Source organism: Sarcophilus harrisii, chromosome 3, assembly GCF_902635505.1.
Source record: "Sarcophilus harrisii chromosome 3, mSarHar1.11, whole genome shotgun sequence".
Classification (NCBI taxonomy): domain Eukaryota; kingdom Metazoa; phylum Chordata; class Mammalia; order Dasyuromorphia; family Dasyuridae; genus Sarcophilus; species Sarcophilus harrisii.
The window spans coordinates 333,311,209-333,335,227 of record NC_045428.1 but is presented as its reverse complement, the minus strand read 5'-3'; the positions used below and the strand labels follow the sequence as shown (position 1 = coordinate 333,335,227).

Below are 24,019 nucleotides of genomic sequence, written 5' to 3'. Positions count from 1 at the left end.
TCATTATCTTGAGTGAAATTATTAATTGTATCTATAATTTGCTGTTTCATCCAATCATTCTTTAAGATGAGATTGTTTAGTTTCCAATTACTTTTTGGCCTATTTACCCCTAACTTTTTGTTGAATGTAGTTTTTATTGCATCATGATCTGAAAAGAAAGCATTTACTATTTCTGCCTTCTTGCATTTAATTTTGAGGTCTTTATGTCCTAATATATGGTCAAGTTTTGAATAGATTCCATGAACTGCTGAGAAGAAAGTATATTCCTTTCTTTATCCATTCAATTTTCTCCAAAGACATACCTAATTTTTCTAATATTTTATTTATCTCTTTAATTTCTTTCTTTTTTGTTTTGTGGTTTGATTTGTTTAATTCTGAGAGTGCAAGGTTGAGATCTCCCACTATTACAGTTTTGTTGTCTAATTTTTCTTGCAACTCTCTTAATTTCTCCTTTAGGAAGTTGGATACTATACCACTTGGTGTATATATGTTTAGTATTGATATTGCTTCGTTGTCTATGCTCCCTTTAGCAAGATGTAGTTTCCTTCCTTATTTCTTTTAATTAGATCAATTTTGCTTTTGTTTGATCTGAGATAAGGATGGCTACCCCTGTTTTTTTTACTTCACCTGAAGCATAATGGATTTTGCTCCAGCCTTTTACCTTTATTCTGCATGTATCTCCCTGCTTTAAATGTGTTTCCTGTAAACAACATATTGTAGGGTTCTAACTTTTGTTCCAGTCTGCTATTTGCCTCCTCTTTATGGAAGAGTTCATCTCATTCCACATTACATTAAATTTCAATTCTGACTTATCCATCATGTCATTATTCTTTCTTTCTTGCCTCCCCCAACCCTCTTTCCCCTGTTTTAAATTTATGCACCCCACTTAGCTGGGTAGTTTATTCTTGGCTGCAATCCAAGTTCTTTTGGCTTTTGGAATATCAGATTCCAGGCTCTTTGATCCTTCAATGTGGAGGCAGCCAGATCTTGGGTGATCCTTATTGTGGCACCACGGTATTTAAATTGTTTTTTTCTGGCTGCTTGTAAATTTTTTTCCTTAATCTGATAGTTCTGAAATTTGGCTACAATATTCCTTGGGGTTTTTATTTTATGGTCTTTTTCAGAAGGTGTTTGATGAATTCTTTCAATGCCTATTTTAACTTCTGATTCTATTATATCTTGGCAGTTCTCTTTGATGATTTCTTGTAAAATACTATCTAGACTCTTTTTTTCATCATAATTTTTGGAAAGCCCAATAATCCTCAGATTATCTCTCCTAGATCTATTTTCCAAGTCTGTCGTTTTTGCAAGTAGATAATTCATGGTTTTTTCCAGTTTGTAATTTTTTTGGTTTTGCTTGACTGATTCTTGCTGTCTCAATGAATCATTAGTTTCTATTTGTTCAGTTCTAATTTTTAACGAATTATTTTCTTCATTAACTTTTTTATTTCTTTCTGTATATGTCCAATGGATTGTTTTGCTCTATGGAATTTTTTTCCATTTCACTAATTTTTTTTAGTGAATTTTTTTCTTTTTCCAATTCACAGATCCTACTTTCTTGTGACTTCTTTGTCTTTTCCAATTCACAAATCCTACATTCTAGTGAATTCTTTATTTTTTCCAATTCACCAATCTTACTTTCCTGAGATTTTTTTACTTTTTCCATTTCACAAATTTTGTTTCCCTGCACTTCCTGGGAATTTTTTATCTTTTCCAATTCATATTTCAGGAAGTTGTTGCTCTCTTGTAAAGCTTCTCTTTCTTTTCCCCATTTATCTTCTAACTCTCTTTTGAGACTTTTAATGGTCTCTTCCATGAGAGCATCATGTAAAGGGGGACAGGTGAGATTCCCCTTTGGGGTATTGTATGGTGCCTGTTTGCTATTAGTCTCTTCAGGTTTGCTGACCTGCTCTTTTTCTGCATAGAAGGTATAAATCGTTCTTTTCATTTTTTTATTCATATTTTAAAGCCTTTAGGGCATGCCTCCTAGGCAAGGGGGTTACCAGCTTCCTCTGCAGAGCAGGGAGAGATGTAAACTGGCTTCTGGCTCCAAGGTATGGGAGTGCTCAGAGTGAGAGTTTTCCCTTCTGCCAACTGGAGATGGATTCAGCACTGGCCAAGCTATCGAAGTGCCCAGTTGCATTGTGTGGGTTAGCGACTACCCTAAGGCTAGAGACTAAGAGGTGAAAATGTCACTACCCCAGGCCAGAGCCTCTTGTAGTGCTGTGGGTATTAGCAGCTGATCTTAGATAGTGGATTCTACTGGAAGTCTGCCCGGAATTCTCTGCCCCATGTCTCTGCCCGATGCAAATCAGCCCTGTGAAAGCTCTATGGCCCCAAGCCAAGCCCCCCACTTCGCAGATTAGAGGCAAACCTGGGCTGTGCCCTCCTGCCGTGCAGGTTAGCAACTCCCCCAAAGGAAAGTCCTGTACTGTGGGTTGGGGCTGTGAGCTTGTGCTGCAATCTGTGCTCTCACTTCCGGTTTGAGGCTCTCCTTGGAAACTAATTTCTCTCCCAGTCTACACTGATCTCCCTCCTGGCCCCAGAACAAACCTTTTTTTTGGTGAGACTGCAGATTTTCTTCTGCTGGTGAATTGTTATACTTCTTATCTTTATGAATTGTAGCAATCAAGACTATTTTTGAGGCTGGATATAATATTGATAAAGAGGGTAAGAGAAGAGCTTAGAAAGTCAAGTGTGCCTTCTCGGCCATCTTGGCTCCGCCTCCCTCTTCGTTTTACTCACATTGTCACAAGATTGGTTTCAGTTATTATCTTTCTCACCTGGGCTACTGGGATTGCTAACTAACTGGTCTTTCTCTTCTCAGTCTATCAAGTTTCAAATCCATTTTTCACATTTCTTCTTTTCTTCCTATAACAGAATTATCATGTTACATCTCTATTGATAAACTGTTACTGGTTCCCCATTGATTACTTAATGAAGTATAAATTATGAACTTTCAAGAACATTTCCAACATGGGCTTAATGGATAATTCTAGATATATTTCCTATTCTTTCTATTAATATTTTCTGTATTTCCAGATAATCAGATAATTTTAATCCCCAAATTTTATATTTATTTCAATTTATCTCTTTGTTTACTCTATTTTTACTCATTATTTAAGCCTACAAGGAGTTTCATGTCCAGATCTCCTGCAGTTAATGTAGCTCCCTTCAAATTCCATTTCCTCAATAAAGTATGTCTTGATATCTTCCAGACACCTATGAATATAATCTTTCATTCCACAAATTTTTTATAGAACCTCTCATTTATTATTAACATAAACTCTCTATTATAACCATTTTATGTACTTATATTATCCTCTATTAGGATGTAAACTCCATGAGAAAAGAACACCTGTAATAATCCCAGTATTGTACTTGTTGTATTCACAATTCTTTATAACAGTATATTCCCAAAAAGTAGTATTTAATATGTTTTGTAAAATCCATTTGAAACATAGCAATAAAAGATTTCTATGAAAAATCATATGGTTTCAAGCTTCAGTATTTTATCTCTCATCAGTGTACTTCCCAAAGGAAACATAACCAAAAAAAATAAACCCTAAAAACAATTATTCATTATAACTTAATTATGTAAGTCTTTTTTGGCCCTAATATTTTGTGATTCTAAGATAATAGACAAAAGAAAAATGTGACTATCATACACACTCAAAGTTATTGAGCTTACTTCTTCCTCTGCCTCCTACTATGACTACAGCTCAACTAGGCAGTAACTAATTATAACCTCCTTACCACCATCAACCGGGTTATATGAGGAGTTATACAATTATTATGCTTACTCAGGAAAATATAAAAGAAAAGAAAAGCAGCCAATTATCCATTTTTACATCATAAGCATCTTGCTACCTCTTGCCCAGCCATGCCTCCTGTTTGCAACTATTTACATAGAAGCAATATGTGGATCAACGTTTTAAGTGCCTCAGCTTAGATCAATTTCTGGAAGCCAACTGGTGCAGTAAAGTTAATTCCATAATAACTCTCCATGTTCACCTATAAGCAACCATAAAATATTGCCCCAATCAGGTTCCTAAGTGGTAGAACCAGTAAAGAGACAGGTGGAAACAATCTTTTAGCCCAGAAAACTTGAAAGATTGGCAGGAGGGATCCCTCTCACTTTAGTAAGAGGGTGGGGGGGGTAGAAGAATGACTCTAAGATAGGAAGCTTCAAATTGAGTTAGCAGGAACTCACTTCAGCAATTCAACGGAAAGCCTGAACACCAGATCCCCTTCATGCTTGAGAAAACCAGGGGAGCCTGTAGACTCTACTTCTGGCTACCCCATGCTCCAGGAATCACCTAGTATTCTAGGAATCGCTACTTGTTTCAAGTAGCCTCAGTTAGGCATCCTTCAGAAGTCAAACTTCCAGGAGCCTCAGCATGTCCCTGGGCAATTAGGAATCCTCTGGCAGCCAAACCAACTCATATTTTAATTTAGCACTGGGAAAACACATAAACATCCTACCTGGTCTCAGCACATGCCAGACACTAGCATTAGAACCTCAGGTTAACAGCAGGTAAACTTCCATACTCTAAAAGCCTTTGGTAGCACCAGCCACAAAGTGGTTTCCCCACAAGCCCTCAGAGCAACATCAGTGAAATACCAAAGAGCTGTGAACTGTAGCCATTGGCACAAGAAGCCTGAGACAGTACTCCTTCTACCTGGGGAGTAGAGCTCAAATTTAAAAGAAAGGGAAAAGGGAGAGAGACAGAGAGAAAGAGGAAAAAGGAGAGGAACAGAAGAGGAAAAGGAAGGGAAAAGGAGAGGGAATAGGAGAAGAGAGAAGGAAAGAGAGAGGGAGAGGGAAAAGTGGAGAGGAGGGCATGGAGCAGGGAAATGGAGGGAGGGAAAGTGGGAGATAAGCAGGGAAGAAGGCAGGAAGGAAGAAAATAAAAAAGGAAGGAAGGAAGAGAGGAAAAGATAGAGAGATCAGGAAAACACAACAAAAAAGAATCTTACCACAGAAAGTTATTATGACGATAGGGAAGATCAAGATATAAATTTAGAAGAAGAAAACAATGTCAAAACAACTATGAATAGCAACCCCAAAGAAAAACAGAAAGTGGTCTGTCACAGAAAAAACTCATGGAAGAGTTCAAAAAAAAAAAAAAAGGAAAGGAAATACCATAGAGGAGAAATGGAAGAAAAAAACAGGAAAATATATGAGAATGAAGCAAGAGAATAATGAAAGAAAATATCAATAGCTTAGAAAATTGCTTAACAAGTAGAATTGGTAATATAGAAAAGGAGATATCTCAATCCACTGAAGAAAACAATGCCTTAAAATTTGTAATTGGCCAAATGGAAAAGAAAATGGAAAAGCTAATTGGGGGGGGGGGGAATCCTTAAAAGTTAGTTGGGCAAATGGAAGGTGATGATTCTATAAAATATCAAGAATCAATGAAACAAATTCAAAAGAGTGAAGGAAAATGGAAAAAATGTAAAATACCTCAGGGAAAAAAACAACTAATCTGGATAATAGAGCAAGGAGAGATGATATCAGAGTAATTGGACTATCTGAAAGTCATAATCACAGGGAAAACCTGGGCAAACATCTTGCAAAAATATTTTTATTATAGCTTTTTATTTATAAGCTATATGCATGGGTAATTTTTCGGCACTGAGGCTTGAAAAATATCTTCTTTTCCAACTTTTCCCCTCATTCCCCTACCCCGTCTTCTAGATGGCAGGTAGACCCATACATGTTAAATATGTTAAAGCATATGTTAAATACAATATATTTACATATTCATACAGTTATTTTGCTACACAAGAAAAATCAGACTAAGACATAAGGTAAAAATAACCTGAGAAGGAAATAAAAAATGCAAGTGGACAAAAACAGAGGGAATGGAAATGCTATGTTGTGGTTCAAACTCATTTCCCATAGTTTCGCTGCATGTAGCTGGTTCTCTTCATTATTGAACAAATGGAACTCATTTGGTTCATGTCATTGTTGAAGAGAACCATGTCCATCAGAATTGATCATCATATAGTATTGTTGTTGAAGTATAAAATGACCTCCTGGTCCTGCTTCATATCACTTCAGTTCATGTGAGTATCTCCAGGCCTTTCTGAAATCATCCTGCTCATCATTTCTTACAGAAAAATAGTATTCCATAACATTTATATACCACAACTTATTCAGCCATTCTCCAATTGATGGGCATACATTCAATTTCTAGTTTCTAGTCACTACAAAAAGGGTTGCCACAAACATTTTTGCACATAGAGATTCCTTTCCCTTCTTTTAAGATATCTTTGGGATATAAGCCCAGAAGTAAGACTGCTGGATCAAAGGCTTTGTACAGTTTGATAACTTTTTGAGCATAGTTCCAAAATTTTCTCCAGAATGGTTGGATTCATTCACAATTCCACCAACAATGCATCAGTGTCTCCAGTTTTCCACATCCCTCTAACTTCAGTGTTATATTTTCCTGTCATCCTAGCCAATATGACAGGTGTGTAGTGGCATCTCAGAGTTGTCTTAATTTGCATTTCTCTGATTAATAATGATTTGGAGCATCTTTTCATATGGCTAGAAATAGTTTTTATTTCTTCATCAGAAAATTGTCTGTTCATATCCTTTGACCATTTATCAATATGAAAATGGCTTGATTTCTTATAAATTAGATTTAGAAATGAGGCCTTTATAAGAACCTTTGATTGTAAAAAATGTTTTCCCAGTTTATTGCTTCCCTTCTAATCTTGTCTACATTAGTTTTTTTGTACATTTTTTTAAAATTTGATCAAAGTTTTCTATTTTGTGATCAATAATGATCTCTAGTTCTTCTTTGGTCACAAATTCCTTCCCCCAACACAGGTCACAGAGCAAAACTGTCTGATATTCTTCTAATTTATTTATAATCTCATTCTTTATGCCTAGATCATGAACCCATTTTGACCTTATCTTGGTGTACGGTGCTAAGTATGGGTCAATGTCTAGTTTCTGACATACTAATTTCTGATTTTCCCAGCAGATTTTGTCAAACAGTGAATTATTATTCCAAAAGCTGGGGTCTTTGGCCTTATCAAACACTAGATTATTAAAGTTATTGACTATTTTGTCCTGTGAACCTAAACTATTCTACTGATTAACTGATTTATTCCTTAGCCAATACCAAAGGGTTTTGGTGACTGATGCTTTATAATATAGTTTTAGATGTGGTACAGCTATTCCACCTTCATTTGATTTTTTTTTTCATTGTTCCTTTGAACGTCTTGACCCTTTCTTCTTCCATATGAATTTTGTTGCTATTTTTTCTAGGTCATTAAAATAGGTGCTTTTTTTTAGAGTCTGTTTGGTATAGCACTAAATAAATGGATTTGTCTAGGTAGTATTGTCATCTTTATTATATTTGCTCAACTTATCCAATAGCACTTAATATTTTTCCAATTGGTAAGATCTGTTCCAAAAAATTTATCAAGGAAAACTCTTCTGATGTCCAGAGGGCAAAATGGATATTGAAAGAATCCACTGATAACCTCAGAAAAGAAAAGATAAAACAAAGACTCCAAAGAAGATAATAGCCACATTTCAGAACTAATAAGTTAAGGGAAAAGTACTAAAGTGACCAGAAAAAGTAATCCAAATGCTGCAGAGTCACAATCAGAATTACATAGGATCTGACAGTTGCAACATTACTAGAGCAGAAGTCATGGGACACAATATTCTAAAAGACAAAAAAAAAAAAGCTAGAACTACAAACTAGAGCCAAAGATTGCCTACCTGGCAAAATTAAGCACAGTACATCAAAGAAAAAAAAAGATCATTCAATGAAATAGAAGGATTTCAAACTTTTATAAGAAGATCAGAATTAAACCAAATTTTGACCTTTGATATCAAGACCCAAGAGAAACATAAACAGAAAAAAAAGAGGAAAAGAAAATGTAAGGGTTTCAACAGAGCTAAATTGTTTAAATCCTTACACAGGAAAACTATAATTACAAAAGAAACCCATAAAATCTGTATTTATTTTTTATGACTAAGAAAGCCTAGCAGCAAGAAATAGAAAGGAATTTCATTTAAAATAACTGCAGACAATATAAAATATTTGGGGGTCTAACTACTAAGAGAAACCCAGGAACTATATGAACATGATAATAAAATACTTTTCATATAAAATAAGATCTAAATTTGAAAAATATCATTTTCTAACAGTAGGCCAATCCAATATAATTAAATTGACAGTTTTGCTGAAAGTAATTTACTTATTCATTGTCATACCCAACAAATCACCAAAAGAATATTTTATAGGGATGGAAAAAAATAATACCAACATTCATATGGAAGAACAATAGGTCAAGAATAGCAAGGGAATTAATGGGGAAAATATAAAGGAAGATAGCCTAGTGATACCAGATATCTAAGTATTTTATAAAACACTAACCATCAAAACTATCTGCTACTTCCTAAGAAATACAGTGGTGGAACAGTGGAATAAATTTGGTGCATAAGACACAGTGGCCAATGACATAAGTAACTTAGTGTTACATAAACCCTTAAACTAGCTTTTGGGATAAAAAACTTAGAAAAATTTCTGAGAAAACAAGAAAATAATAAAATACACCAACATCTCACACTGTATTCTAAGATAAAGTTGAAATGGGTACATTATTTAGATATGAAAGTGGACACAATAAACAAATCAGAAGAGTAAGAAATAATCTGTTGGTTGAACCCATGGGAAAATGAAAAGTTCATCATCAAATGAAAGATAGAGAGCATTATGAAATGCAAAACAGAAAAAAAAGAATATTATATTAAATCTAAAAGCTTCAGTGTGAACAAAACTATCATAGGCAAAATTATAAAGAAAAATAGAAACCTGTCCTCAATATATAGAATACCAAATTTATTAAAATCCGAGCCATTTCTGAATAGATGTATCGTCAAAGGAAATGAAGAGACAGATTTCAGATGAAAAAAATCAAAGCTTTTTATGCGTATATGAAGTTCTTGAAATATTTTATTTTTTTTAAATTACAGAAAGGCAAATTTAAACAACTTTGAGAAACCCCCTCCAACTATCAGATTGACATGACAATAAAGAGAGGATGGGGGAAAGTTGGGATTGTTAGTGCAGTTGTGAACTAATTCAAGCATTCTGGAGAGCAATTTGGAACTATGGCAACAAAACTATACATTTTTTATGCAACAATATCACTATAAAGTCTATATCCCATAGAGATTATAAAAATGGGCGAAACGTGCAAAAATATTTATGACAACCCTTTTTATGGTGATAAAATATTGCAAATTGAGAGGATGTCCATCATTTGGAGAGTTGCTAAACTAGTTGTGATATAAGGATGCAATGGACTACTATTTTACAATAAGAAATGATGAAGAGGCAGATTTTTAATGATCAACTCTGACTGATGCAGCTCATCTAAGCATCCAAGATCTAATGATCCACTACAAGAACAAAACACTCATGAAGGAAAATGCTATCCATAGTCAGATAAAGAATTGATGGACTCTGAATACAGACTGAAGCATTTTTCACATCTTTATTCTTTCTTATGTTTTATTTTTTCTGTTTCTTCTTTCATATTTGTTACTAATTTGAAAATATGTTTTATATACCACATGTATAAACTATATCAAACTGCCTGTCTTCTTCAAAAGAGAATGGAGGGATAGAAGAAATTGGGGATTGGATTCAAAATACTCAAAAGATGCATGCTAAAGTTTTCTTGTGTTAAGGTACAAAATAAGATACTATTAACAACAACAAAGACAAGAATGACATTAAAATAATAAAGTCGCTCATCTATATAAGTTAGCATCCATCTTTTTCTATGATGTGATTTTCAGAACACTAAGGAATTGGCCTGCCATAATGTCTGAAATTTATACCCTGAAGTTCATAGTTTCTTTAAAAAACCTTTATTAAAACTGTAGATGTCATTTATGAGAGTGAGATATTAAGCAATTAATATATACTATTGACTGCACATTTGTTAATATTTGGTTGAGAAATTTGCTTTTAGAAATTATTATTATCAAGGCAGTCAACAGCAATAAACAGTTAATTAAGGGCGTTCCTCACACTCTTTCCTCTTTGCGCCCTTTAAATAGCAGTAGGAAATTAAGCAAGGTTGCATAAAATTAGTACAGAGTGGGGGTCCTAGACAAAGGATTGGTTTCCCGTCCAAGGATGAGCTGATCAGGTGTATTTGGTCATATAGGAAGCTCGAGGATGTGATTAGGAGATACCTAAATATCTGCCTATTCAAGGTTAGGGCAGTCTTTGGAATGTGGCCTTATCCCATGTACAGCCTTATGGCCTTATCACCTGTAGATTAGTGCCGGCTCCCCACAGGTCCCCGTTTTTTGATTTATATAAAAAGAAGCAAATATAGAATTTTTTACTTCCCGACCTGTGCCTGGCTTAGGTTGTTCCTATGGGGAGAAGCCTTACCCGTCATAGGAAGGATGTACAGAAACTTCTACCTGATTAGGTTGGCTAGTCCATGAGGAATCTTACCTGTCATTTGGCTAACCAGGGCGAGATGTTTGTTGAAAATTTATTTTTGCTCATATGAGTATCAGGGAGGTCATCACCACTCTCAAGGCGGTGGTAGTGTACGCTAATGGGTTTGACCAGTGCACTATCGACTTGGGATTTTACAAAGGAACTGATTTTCCGGAAGGCCCAGGGTCCAAAAGACAAAACAAAGAGAAAGCCCATTAAGGGCCCAAGTAAGGGAAGAATATAAGGGAGGATCCCATGGAGCCCCCTCCAAAGAGGTTGTTTGATAAACAGCTCTTTGCCCCGTTTAAATAGCAGTAGGAAAGGAAGCAAGGTTGCATAAAATTAGTACAGAGTGGGGGTCCTAGACAAAGGATTGGTTCCCCCCCCAAGGATGAGCTGATCAGGTTTCTTTGGCCAAATAGGAAGCTCCAGGATGTGATTAGAGATGGCTAAATATATGCCTATTCAAGGTTAGGCAGTCTTTGAATGTGGCTTACCCCTGTATAGCCTATGGCTTTATCACCTGTAGATTAGTGCCGTCTCCCACAGGTCCCGTTTTGTATTTATATAAAAAGATTCAAATATAGAATTTTTACTTCCCGACCTGTGCCTGGCTTAGGTTGTTCCTATGGGGAGAAGCCTTACCCATCATAGGAAGGATGTACAGAAACGTCTCTTCCTGGCTTAGCTTGGCTAGTCCTTGAGGAATCTTACCTGTCAATGGCTAACCAGGTCTCGATGTTTGTCGAAAATTTATGTTGCTCATATGATGATCGGGGGGTCCTCACCAGTCTCAAAGGCAGTGCTAGTATACCTGAATGGGTTTGGCCAGTGCATTATCTACTTGGGATTTTAAAAGAACTGATTTTCCAGAATGCCCAGGGTCCAAAAACAAAACTCAGAGAAAGCCAGCTAATAAGGGCCCAAGTAAGTAGAAGAATATAGGAGGGATCCCATGGAGCACCTCCAAAGAGGTTGATTTGATATACAGCTCTTGCAACAGTTTAAATATGCAGTAGGAAAAGGAACATGGTTGCATAAAATTAGTACAGAGTGAGGTCCTAGACAAAGGATTGGTTTCCATCGAAGGATGAGCTGATCAGGATGTCTTTGGTCATATAGGAAGCTCCAGGATGGATTAGGAGATGCCTAAATATCTGTCTATTCAAAGTTAGGGCAGACTTTGGAATGGCCTTATCCCTTGTACAGCCTTATGGCCTTATCACTTCTAGATTAGTGCTGGTCCACATGTCCCCTTTTATATTTATATAAAAAGAATCAAATATAAAATTTTTACTTCCCGACCTGTGTCTGAGCTTAGGTTGTTCCTATGGCGAGAAGCCTTACCCGTCATAGGAAGGATGTACAGAAATGTCTCTTCCTGGCTTAGGTTGCCCTTAGTCCTTGAGGAATCTTAGCCTCATTGGCTAACCAGGTCTCGATGTTTGTCGAAAATTTATGTTGCTTATATGAGCATCAAGGGGTCATCACCAGTCTCAAGGCGGTGATAGGTACCTGAATGGGTTTGGCCAGTGCATTATCTCCTTGGGATTTTACAAAGGAACTGATTTTCTGGAAGGCCCAGGGTCAAAAGACAAAACTAAGAAAGCCCCATTAAGGGCCCAAGTAATGGAGGAATAAAAGGGAGGATCCCATGAGGCTCAGTCCAAGAGGCTGTTTGATAAACAGCTCTTTGCCCCGTTTATATAGCAGTAGGAAAGGAACAAGGTTGGGTAAACTTAGTTCAGAGTGGGGGCCCTACACAAAGGATTGGTTTCCTGCTGAAGGATGAGCTGATCAGGTTACTTGGTCATTTAGGTAGCTACAGGATGTGATTAGGAGATACCTAAATATCTGCCTATTCAAGGTTAGGGCAGACTTTGGAATGTGGCCTTATCACCTGTATTGCCTTATGGCCTTATCACCTGTAGATTATCGCCGGCTCCCCACAGGTCCCCGTTTTTGTATTTATATAAAAAGAAGCAAATATAGAATTTTTTACTTCACGACCTGTGCCTGGCTTAGGTTGTTCCTATGGGGAGAAGCCTTACCCATAATAGGAAGGATGTACAGAAACGTCTCTTCCTGGCTTAGGTTGGCTAGTCCTTGAGGAAGCTTACCGGTTATTGGCTAACCAGGTCTCGATGTTTGTCGAACATTTATGTTGCTCATATGAGCATCGGGTGGGTCATCACCAGTCTCAAGGCAGTGATAGTGTACCTGAATGGGTTTGGCCAGTGCATTATCTACTTGGGATTTTACAAAGGAACTGATTTTCCTGGAAGGCCCAGGGTCCAAAAGACAAAACTAAGAGGTAGCCCATTAAGGGCCCAAGTAAGGGAAGAATATAAGGGAGGATCCCATGGAGCCCGCTCCAAGGAGGTTGCTTGATAAACCGCTCTTTGCCCCGTTTAAATAGCAGTAGGAAAGGAAGCAAGGTTGCGTAAACTTAGTACAGAGTGGGGGTCCCAGACAAAGGATTGGTTTCCCGCCCAAGGATGAGCTGATCAGGTGTCTTTGGTCATATAGGAAGCTCCAGGATGTGTTTAGGAGATGCCTCAATATATGTCTATTCAAGGTTAGGGCAGACTTTGGAATGTGGCCTTATCACTTGTATGGCCTTATGGCTTATCACCTGTAGATTAGTGCCGGCTCCCCACAGGTCCCCCTTTTTGTATTTATATAAAAAGAATCAATTATAGAATTTTTTACTTCCCGACCTGTGCCTGGCTTAGGTTGTTCCTATGGGGAGAAGCCTTACCCATCATAGGAAGGTTGTACAGAAACGTCTCTTCCTGGCTTAGGTTGGCTAGTCCTTGAGGAATCTTACCCATCATTGGCTAACCAGGTCTCGATGTTTGTTGAAAATTTATTTTGCTCATATGAGCATCAGGTAGGTCATCACCTGTGTCAAGGCGGTGCTAGTGTACGTGAATGGGTTTGGCCAGTGCACTATCGACTTGGGATTTTACAAAGGAACAGATTTTTCAGGAAGGCCCAGGGACAAATGACAAAAGTAAGAGAAAGCCCTTTAAGGGCCCAAGTAAGGGAAGAATATAAGGGAGGATCCCATGGAGCCCGCTACAAAGAGGTTGTTTGATAAACAGCTCTTTGCCCCGTTTAAATAGCAGTAGGAAAGGAAGCAAGGTTGCATAAATTTAGTACAGAGTGGGGGTCCTACACAAAATATTGGTTTCCCGTCCAAGGATGAGCTGATCAGGTTTCTTTGGTCATATAGGAAGCTCCAGGATGTGATTAGGAGATACCTAAATATCTGCCTATTCAAAGTTAGGGCAGACTTTGGAATGTGGCCTTATCCCCTTTATGGCCTTATGGCCTTATCACCTGTAGATTAGTGCCGGCTCCCCACAGGTCCCCCTCCCAGCTGCCAGGCTTGTCAAATGTCCACCATGTCCAACAAAGTGGAGAGGTGCCGCTCACAGACGAGGTCCTCCTCTCGAGTGAGCTGAATCAGGCTTTCTAAGCGTCTCAGCTTGTCGTTCAGAGACAAGACTGTGGCTGGGGCTGGCCGCTGCCACTCAGTGGCCTTCTGTTCCTGGTGGCTGCTGGTTGCTGACACTCGGAGGAAGGGCTGCAGAGTCTGAGGCGTGGATAAGAGAGCTTGAGGAAGGTAGATGGGGAGGGTGCTCGAGTCCGGCCCCTGCTTGCGGTCTCCGGCCAGCCAATGAGCTAGCTGATCTTCGAACCTCCTGCTCTCCTCCTTCTCCCGCTGAAGTGTGGCGGACAGCGCCCGGGAGCAGTTCCTCTCGAGGCGGTGCGGGCCAGCTCCTTGCCGTCGGGCACGCGCCTGGTGGCGGTCTCTGGGGTCCTCAGCCCCGCCGTAGGGAACGTGGAACCACGCCGAGGAGAGGCTCTTGGCGGAGAGCAAAGGCTTTATGCCCAAACCTCCATGGCTGTGCCGCTGGATCTCCTTCTGTGTCTGCAGCCTGGCGTGTTCCCAGGACCTGGGGACCTCGTAGCTTTTTAAGTGGGTCTTGAAAAAGTAGACACAGATCTGACCATCTTCGCTCAGAGCCTCTGATGTGACAGGCAGTCTGGGAGGCTTCCAATCCCGCAGCTTGTGGTTAATGCACAGAGCGATGAGGTCATCCCACGGAATCTCCTCGACACAGGGTCCAGTCTCCCCAAGGCCCACGGGTCTTTGTTCCTCCATTGCTGTAGGTCCGACTCAGGAGGTTCTCCACCTGTGACTGCAGGATGGGCTGTGTCTGGCAACAGCTCGGGATCTGGGAGATGTACTGGGAGATCATATTGCACAGAGACGCCACGAGCGCCCAGGGGAGGTCCAGGTGGGGCAGCTGGAAGGAGAGAATGACTTCCTTCAGCCAGGCCAGGTGGCCGGGCCGTTCCACTGCAGGTGAGGAAGCACCTTGTTGCCGCTGGCTCGGCGAACTCCGTGATGGGCCAGGACAGGTGGCCGAGTTGCTCAGAGGAGGCCACGTCCGCCAGGAACTGCAGCACACCATTGAAGAGTTCAATGATGGCGCCCAGGCTCCTGCGAGGCCAGGCCGGCACATCGCGCTCCTTCCGGTCGTAGAAGAAGCGGTCGCTGAACTCGCGGCTGATGCCGTCCTCGATGTACTGGGGCAGGGTCTGGCAGCAGAGCTCCAGAGAGCTGGGGCAGCGAGACACCAGCCACTTGACGGTCTGGGACACCCTGTTGGTGCCTTGGAGGTCGTTGACGGCACCTGGGATCTCCACTACGATGTAATCCGAGATAAGCTGGGATGAAACCAAGTCCTGAAGCATCAGACCTTCCTCCACGTCCCTCACGCTGGCCCTCCTGGCCGGGTACAAGAACCACCAGGGCACCGGCGGGTGGAAGGGCTTCGCCTGCAGCAACTGTTTGAGTTGGAGCATGGCTGAGAGCCAGTACGTGTCCTCTTCTGCCACCATGTCACTCTTGCCCGGGGCGGGCAGCAGGAAGAGAAGGCCGCTGGTGCCCAGAAGGTCCTTCTGCGTCTTTGTAGCCTCAAGGGCCGAATCGCTCAACAGGCCATGGGCCACCTTAATGCACACGTTGACCCGGACTGTTCGATTCCCTTTGGTGCTACAGGCATTCAGCTGGGTCAGCGTCTGGATCCCTGAAGCTGACGGGCCCCTTTGTAAATCTTCGTAACCCATGAACTTGACCTTCAGCCAGTTCGCTAGAATCCTGCTGGAATGGCTGGAGGCGGGCTCTTCACTGTCGGCAGCACCAACACCAGCTTCCAGAACACCTGTTCCCGCTCCCCAGGGTAATTCTCGGCAATAAGGGCTGGCAGATCCAGAGGGGTCCACGCAGCTGCACTGAGTAATTGCTGGTAGAAATATTGAACCTTCATTTGATGGATCGTCTTGTTTCTCATCCACTGCAACCTGGTGCAGGAGACCCCCAGTTTTCCTGCGTGCCCCAGATTCAGGACTCCTTTGGCCAGGTTCTCTTTAGCAATGGGACACTCAGCACTGGGGGACAAGGCCTGCAATCTGTTACTGAGGTCCACACAGCAAGGGGCCGCGGGGAATGCTCTCCTCTTTCTCTTGAGTCTTTTCCGGCTTGCAGCGGCTTCCCTCCACTGCTGCAAGTATTTACAGAAGCACTGAAGTTCCTGCAGGGTCTCTCGGGCACTCTGAAAAATCTCCTCAGCCAAGAACAGGTCCATGAGATCATCGCAGACATCTTCAGAAGAGCGGGCCACGCGGGCCCTCCTCTCGGTCTCCATGGCGCTCTTCAGCTCCTGGGAAGAGGTTTCTTGTACATCCATCAGCTCGGTCGCCGGCACCTGGCTCAGAGGGGCTACCAGGCGCTCTCTCTCCCCCCTCCGTCTTGGTTCTTCAACTCTTTTCTGTTCTTCTTTAATTCTTGCTCTTTCTTTGTTCTCTTCGTCAGCAGCGATCTGCCTCAACATGTCCACTGTGGCTGGGACCAAGACCTCCTCCGTGGCCATTTCGGAAACCCCCAAGGCTGCAGCAGTGTAGGCAGCTCCGGCCCGGCCGACTTCTTCACAGTAGCTTCTGAGGACGTCCTGGATAAGGTCTTCAATGACCCCCATGATGTCCGTGTCAGTGTAGCTAGGGCAAGGCTTGGGAGGAGGCAGCTCGGGCTGCCCGACGGCTGGAACAGAGATGACGGGCTGCAATTGCAGTACAGGCGCAGGAGCCACTAGGACTGGCGGCAGCCCGGCGGTCTGGGTCAGCAACGGCTGAGGAGGGAGAGCAGGGCTGCGGTAGGAACACGAGCGCCAGCACTTCGTCCCAGGGCTGGCTTCTTCCATCTTCCCCTCCTCCACTCTCCACACTGGGTTTCTGTCCACTCAGAGCAGACTCAGGGACTGCACTCTCCCCACGTATTTGTTCTATCGTGTTGAAGCTACACACCGGGATGTGAGGAGGGACGGGGGTAACGGCCCCCATTCACCACCTCTCAACGGAGACAGTGAGCTTCTCTGTGATAAAAGTGCACTTCTTTGCCTTAGATAAGCCCTCGGGTTTCAAGAAGGCGGACCGATTAAGCTTGACACAGCCATCAGACACACTGAGGCCACAGTAACTCAAGAAGTCAGTCGCTTCCTCGGCATCTCTGAACAGTAACATAGGCACCAGCTTATCCAAGGAAAGCTCTGTGGATCTCTGAGTCGCTGTATACGCCACGTTGAGAGCCCGCAATGCATCTTTACGGATCTGATTGAAGTAGCAGTGCAGGAGGCAGGCATTCAGGTAGGAGGCAGACCGCACCACCTTGAAAAACCTGGCAAAGTTGTTGCTGTTCAGGGCTGCAAAGCCTGGACTGCAAATTTCACCTCAGGGAGTTTCGGACATCAGGCGGAACTGCTGACCTCTCTTAGGATGTCGCCCTTGTGGAGATTGAGCAGAACATTGTAGCCTCGGAATTCCGCTTCACTGGCACAGAGGACGCCCTTGTTGGCCAGGTCCTGGTACATCTCCTTAAGGCTCTGCAGGCACTTGGTCAAATTCTCATGTTGATCTTGGCGTCGAATGAGCACATGGGCCCTCACACATCGAGTCGCACAGTGGATGTGGAAGCGGTGCACTTCTCGATCAGCGACACCGTGAGGGGGTCACAGAGGTCCTGCTGGGTGATGTCCTTCCTTATTCCCGGGTCCTGTTCCACACAAAGTCGTACCAGTCGCGCGACCTCCCTTCCCTCTGGTCCATGATCTGAGTGACGAGGTAGTCCATGGTCATGCTGAGCACCCCCGGGGGACGCAGCTCATGAGGCAGAGGCTCCTCCTGGTCAGCTGAGGAGCGGCTGTATTCCTTTATTGCCACCGCGTGGTCTACCTGATTGGTACCAGGGATCACTTCGAAAGAGCTCAGCTGGTTCGTGGTCTCTCTCATGTACCGCTCTTTCTCGGGACACATGTCTGGGCACGTCCCGACAAAAGCTTTCGCTTTGTCCAGATCCGTTCTCTTGACGCGAGCTTGTCTCAGGATCTTATCCCTCTGGTCAAGGAGGCGGTACTTGTCCTCCGACGTCTCGGCCACAGTGCCCATCAAGGTGCTCAAGGTGGTTGCTGACAGTCCCAGGTTGTCTGAGCTCGGGATCTCAGGCCAAGAATCAAAGGGCTCCCCCTCAAACTGCAGAGACTTAGTGGCTCGATTTTTAATTGGAGAACTTTACTCAGAAGGCTGCTGCCAGCGCCAGTGGCAGGTCTCAAGAGGGTTTGTGCAGCGGGAGCGCTGGAAGGCGAGTCTTCACAGCTCTGACTAGCTTCCCCCTCACTTGATTTTTCTCCTTTGGGAAAAGTCCTTCTTGCTGGGACTTTATTTTTCTTGTGCCAGAAGGTGAGTGCGCGTTTATGCAAGCCTTTCCCTTTCTTCCGAGCCAGGGCAGCAGCGCGTGGTCTGAGAAGTACACGATGGCGAGTTTTCGGTTGCGCCGGGGAGAGATGCGCTGCACCTTCCCAAATCGACCAAAGTAATCCTTCAGGATCGCCCTGTTGTTGACGTAGTTGGGGATGTTCTTGCACTGAATGGCGGTGAGCTTGCTGGGTGACAGGCTGCTAGAGCTATCCACCCTCTCCTTCTTCCCTCGGCGGGAAGGGGTAACCCTGTGGGCAGACACTTCCTGGCCACTTTTGCCATCCATTTCTTCCTCCTTCAGCCGGAGGATGGACAACATGGCCGAGGTTGCTCCCGCTGCAGCGCCGTGATCCGTCTCACTGGATTCTAAACTCCCCACTTCCTTTTTTATTTCTTTGCTTCCCAGGCGGCCGCCTTCTTTGTTGCTCCTCAGCTTGTCCTGCAGCGTCCGCCCAAACAAGCCGCCACCCCGCGGCCGAGCCAGGCGGGGAGGGCGCTTCTTTGAGGATGATCTTCCGTGACAAGAGCTCCACATCATCTACAACGTCGTAGTCTCGTCTCCTGAGTGACAGGTCGTGGTCTTCCTTCTTTTTCAGCCCTTTCGCTTGCCCAGATAGCAACCCTCCCTGGCCGCTAGCATCATCCCTTCCCAGCTTGCCCACTGCTTTGCTCATAGAAAAGGGCTCCCCTACAGAGCCTGGTAATGGGAAGCTCGGGAAGCTGCTCCCGGAATTCCCAAATGTTGGTTTAGGGCCCCTCTTTTCCTCCTCCACATTCTGACTTGAAGAGGCAAAAGTTGAAGAGTTGCTAGCTGCTTTGGAGAAAGTAAAACTTGGGTTGGTGCCTGAGCTGCTTGAACCCAGAGAAAACGTGAAGGGGACCAGAGCTCAGCCCACCACTAACTGGGTGGGAGACGGTGAAAAGAGCCCGGAGATCTGGCTCTGGGTCTTCTCTGGTTCCAATTCTGCTCCAAAGATTGGACTGAAGCTTGCGTTTTCAGGAAGCTTAAAGCTGAACTCAGATGGGCTCAAACCGGATGCTTTCCCGCTACCGTGCCCAAAGCTCGGGGTGTTGGGGAAAGCTCCGTTATTGGTGGGCGTCTTGAAACTGAATCCCGCATTGCTGGGGGCAGATGTACTGGGGGGTCCGGAAGCCGCGGTGAAGACAGGAGCCTGGAGGGCCGGCACAGAGTGAGGCCCGATACCGGAGTTGGCTGGGAATCCTAGCATAGTCCTGAGAGACTGGTCCCGAAGTTTGGGCAAGTCTGTTCTGCCTTGAGCCACACCACCTGTCCAAAAGCAGGGCTACCAAATCGAAATGGATGCTGAACCTGCAACGTTCCCAGGGAAGCCTCGGTAGGGAAAGAACTCACTGGATGGCGTCTCTCAAAAGACTGGAGTTATCTTCAAACCAATTTCTCGAAAGGATCAAGAGCAGTGAAATAGAGCCTGGCCTGCTCTAAGTTTGCCCTTTATGATATGGCGCATCCCTAGCTATTAACTCAACTGAAACAAGGTGATAACTCAAGTGGAAATATTAGAACCTTAAGTGTTAACTCAAGATTGGATTGAAATGGATTGTTTAACACCTAGGGTAAGTAAGGCCAAGTATTTAGCTCGTTGGTGTTGGACAGTCTGAGTATTTCAGGGTTTGTATGAGAATCTGAATTCCCCCTTAATCCCTCCCTCGGAGGGAGAGTCAACCTTGGGAGATCGGACATCTAGGAAGTGGACAGAGGCTCGGTGAGAGTGGCTGAGAAACATTGAGAGGGGAGCATCAGTCAGTTCAGGGAACTAGCCATCCTGAGGCACAGACCAGATCCTCATCTCACAGACTATCGTGCTGGGTCCGGCACTTCCACTGAGACTCAGCTGGTCAACTGAAAGGCTTCCAGAATACCTGAGCCAAGCCCCAAGGAAGGGACAGAGATCCATTCATCTTCCACCTTATGGTTGGCTGGAAACGAACGAATGAGGGCAAAGATAGCTGCAAGGTCCTAGAACCAAGGAGAAGAGAGGCTCTAAGAAGCTGCCAGGCTTATTGAGGACACAATAAAGATCTGAACTTTAAACCTGGCGCATTTGGGACTGATTATTACCTTAACGGAAACTAAGGCTCCTCCAGAAAAGCCTCCGCAAGAAACCTGTTCCCAGAACCATTATTTTTTAAAGAAGATCACCACACCCGGACCAGTCTCAACAGAAGGGAACACTAGTTAGGCACCGATGGGGCTGACCGAGTCCTAAGGAGCCACTAGGCAGGGAGGGCGAGAAGAGAAACCTTACTGAAGTGTTTCCCACTGCAAAAACCTGCTCGAGTTGATAAAGTCTACAAAATACCCTCAAATGTATCTAAGATTAAATTTAAAATTTCACTGTGTCAAAAAAGCCCTTTCTTTATAACATCCTCATAATTTCAGTTTTTTTTAGCTCACTTTACCTTTCCATATACTACAGGTCTAATGGCATTGGAATATTCCTGTTTTCTATTTATATGGAATGGATACATTCCATTTGAGACTCATGTTTCCACCTTCAATCCCTGGGCCTGAAGAGCTTTCCACTTCATCCACATCTGCTTAAGCAGTCGTTTAGATTGAATATACTTCTTGGTATAAAAGCTATGTATCTTACTTACTTTACACCTCATGCAAGCTTTCTCTTCTTATCTCGAAGGGAGAGCTCATCCTCCGAGGTTTTCAATAAACAACTTGCTCTAACGAAGGGATCTCTAGTAGTCTTTGGGAGGTCTGCTACATCCAACATTGGTAGGAGTCTTTAAGTTCATTAATAGGATTTGTCACAGCCTTGAGGCACAACTAGCATTCATTCACTGCACACAATGATTCATTGTGGTCTCTCTTGGAATAGATACAATAACAATGAATGATCAGAAGCATCAAAATACCAACTCAATTCATGCAAAAAGATCTTCTTCCACGTATTGTATGGTGAGCAATAGCAGATTTGGAAATGGATACCAATTCTTAGAAACAAGTGTAGTATATTATTGAGCTCTCAAATTCATTTCTTATTTTCTAGACATTTCCTTTGTTTAGTACCATAACCGTCTAGTTATACTTTTAGTACCCATTAGGATCTGTAGGTCATTGAAGGTAGCAACTCAATTCCTTTAACTGAATTTCTCACAATGCCTGAAACTCCAAGATATACCAATGTTCATTTCTTCTTCCTTGACCTTATATTTTAAAGAAGATCCACACCCAGGAGGCAGTCTGCGAGCAGAAGGAACACTAGTTAGGCACCGACTGGTACCAGGCTCTGGGCCACCATAGGGCAGGGGAGGGAGAAAGAGCCTATACATTAAGTGTTTCCCCACTGCAATAAATCCTCTCTCACTGATAAAGTCTACAAAATACCCTCAAATGTTTTTCTATGATTAAATTTAAAATTCTCCATTTGTTCAAAAAAAACCCTTTTCATAAATTCAAATTTTTCAGTTTTTTTAGCTCACACTTTACTTTTCCATATACTACAGGATCTATGGCATTGGTCTACTTCCTGTTTTTCTATTTTATATGGAATGGATAACATTCCATTTGAGACTCCATGACTTTCCACGTTCAATCCCTGGGCCTGAAGTGCTTTCCCTTCATCCACACATCTCTTAAGCAGTCAGTTTAAGATTGAATATACTTTCTTGTATAAAAGCTATGTATCTTTACTACTTCTTTAGCCCTCCTACTGCAAGCTTTCTCTTTCTTATCTCGCAATGGGACGGCTCATCCTCCGGAGGTTTTCAATAAACAACTTTTCTGCCTTCTACTGAGTGATCTCTGAGTAGTCATTTTGGGTAAGGGTCTTCTACATCCCTCACAATATGGTAGAGTCTTTGAAGTTGCATTAATATGATTTGTCACAGTTGGACACACTGCACATTAACTGCAACACAATGATCTCATTTTGGTCCTCTTTGAGAATGAGATACAATAAAAAATGAATGATCAAGAATGATAAAAATAAAATCAATTCATCAAAAAAGATTTCTTCAGTAAATATTATATGGTAACTATAGCAGATTTGAAATGGAGTACCATTTCATAAAACAGTGTGGCTATATTCATTTATGCCCAAATTCATTTCTTATTTTCTTGACATTTCCTTTTTGGTTTAGTACCTTCCTGTCTAGTTATACTTTATAGTACTCCATTAGAATTTAAGGTCATTGAAGGTAGCAACTCAATTTCTGTTGCCTGTAATTTTCTCTACAATGCCTGGAATAGAGTATATACAATGTTCATTTCTTCTTCCTTCTTCCCAGCATCACTTTCTTTCTTATCTTTCCATTAGTCCCTCCATCCATCATTTCACTATCTCTCTCTCTGCTTGTCTATCATTTATTTATCATCTATATAAACTGGTATCAAACCATAAAACGTTAACATTAAATCAGGAAAAATATGTATCATAAACACAAGAAATGTGAAAACATTACCTGCTGAAAAATATCATTTGAAGTCATTATTTATGGTACACAATGGCAATACCAGTGTGTTTTCTATTAAATATCAATTAAACAATAGACTGTTTGATTAGGAAGGAACATTACAGAATAATAGCCAAGTGATATAATGGATAAAGTGCATTTGGAGTCTAGAAAATATAAGTTCAAATCCTACCTGAGAAAGTCAGGTCAGCCTTTGTTTCACATCATCTTTTAAAAGGGGGGATAATAATACTATCTATTTTTTGGTTTACTGTTGGAATCAAAGGAAATGACATGGATAAATTATTTTGCAAAACATGTTATTATGCTTAAAGGGTGATAAAACTTTGTATATACTTGGAACATCAATATTATTACTAGGTTTATATATCAAAGAGAAGAGGGAAAAGGGAATGAAAGGACGTTCATGTACAAAAAATACCTATAGCTGCTCTTTTTATAGTTGAAAAGAATTGGAAACTGAGATAATGCCCACAGCTGTGTGGAGTAAGCTGTGGTATATCATTGTAATGGAATACTACTTTGTTATAAGAAATGATGAAGAGGATGGTTTCTAAACAAATGGAAAGACACAAACTGATGCAAAATGACACGAGAAGAAGCAGAACATTGTAACAGCAAAATCATAATATAGGCAACTGAGAATGACTTAACTATTCTCAACAATACAATGATCCAAGACAATAAAGGATTTATAAAGAAGAAAAATGTTATCTAGCTCCAGATACAGAATTCTTATGTTTGAGTGCAGATCAAAGTATATTGTTTTTCACTTTTTAATTTTTATTGTTTTTTTTTCAGAATGTGACTAATATGGAAATAATGTTTCACATTATTGTGTATGGATAAACTATATCAAATAGTTTACCATCTCCAGGTTGTGGGAGAGAAGGAGATAAGGGGAAATTTGGAATCCAAAATTTAAAAAAAAAAAAAAGAAAGAAATGTTTACATGCAACTGGGGAAATTTAAAAAAATTTTAAAAAATGAAGTTTTATAATAGAGTATAAATATTAGCTATTATCACTTAATCCAACCAACTATTGAGGGATACCTTTGAGAAAAAAGAGATAAACTAGAAGGAAATTTTTCTAGGAAGTTTAGAAAATAATTTCTCCTGTTATGACCTATGCTTACCCCTAGTTTTTCTTAGGATTGAAAAAGCATTATCTTACTTTTGGAGGGAATTATGCAAATTTCCATGATCTCTTTTATTAAAAAAAAAT

At 41.8% G+C, this 24,019-nt stretch overlaps 1 pseudogene; it reads right to left on the bottom strand.

Annotated features, from left to right (window-relative positions):
• Positions 1-13,899: 13,899 nt before the first annotated feature.
• Positions 13,900-24,019, bottom strand: part of LOC105750271 — a 49,922-nt pseudogene continuing 39,802 nt past the window's right edge.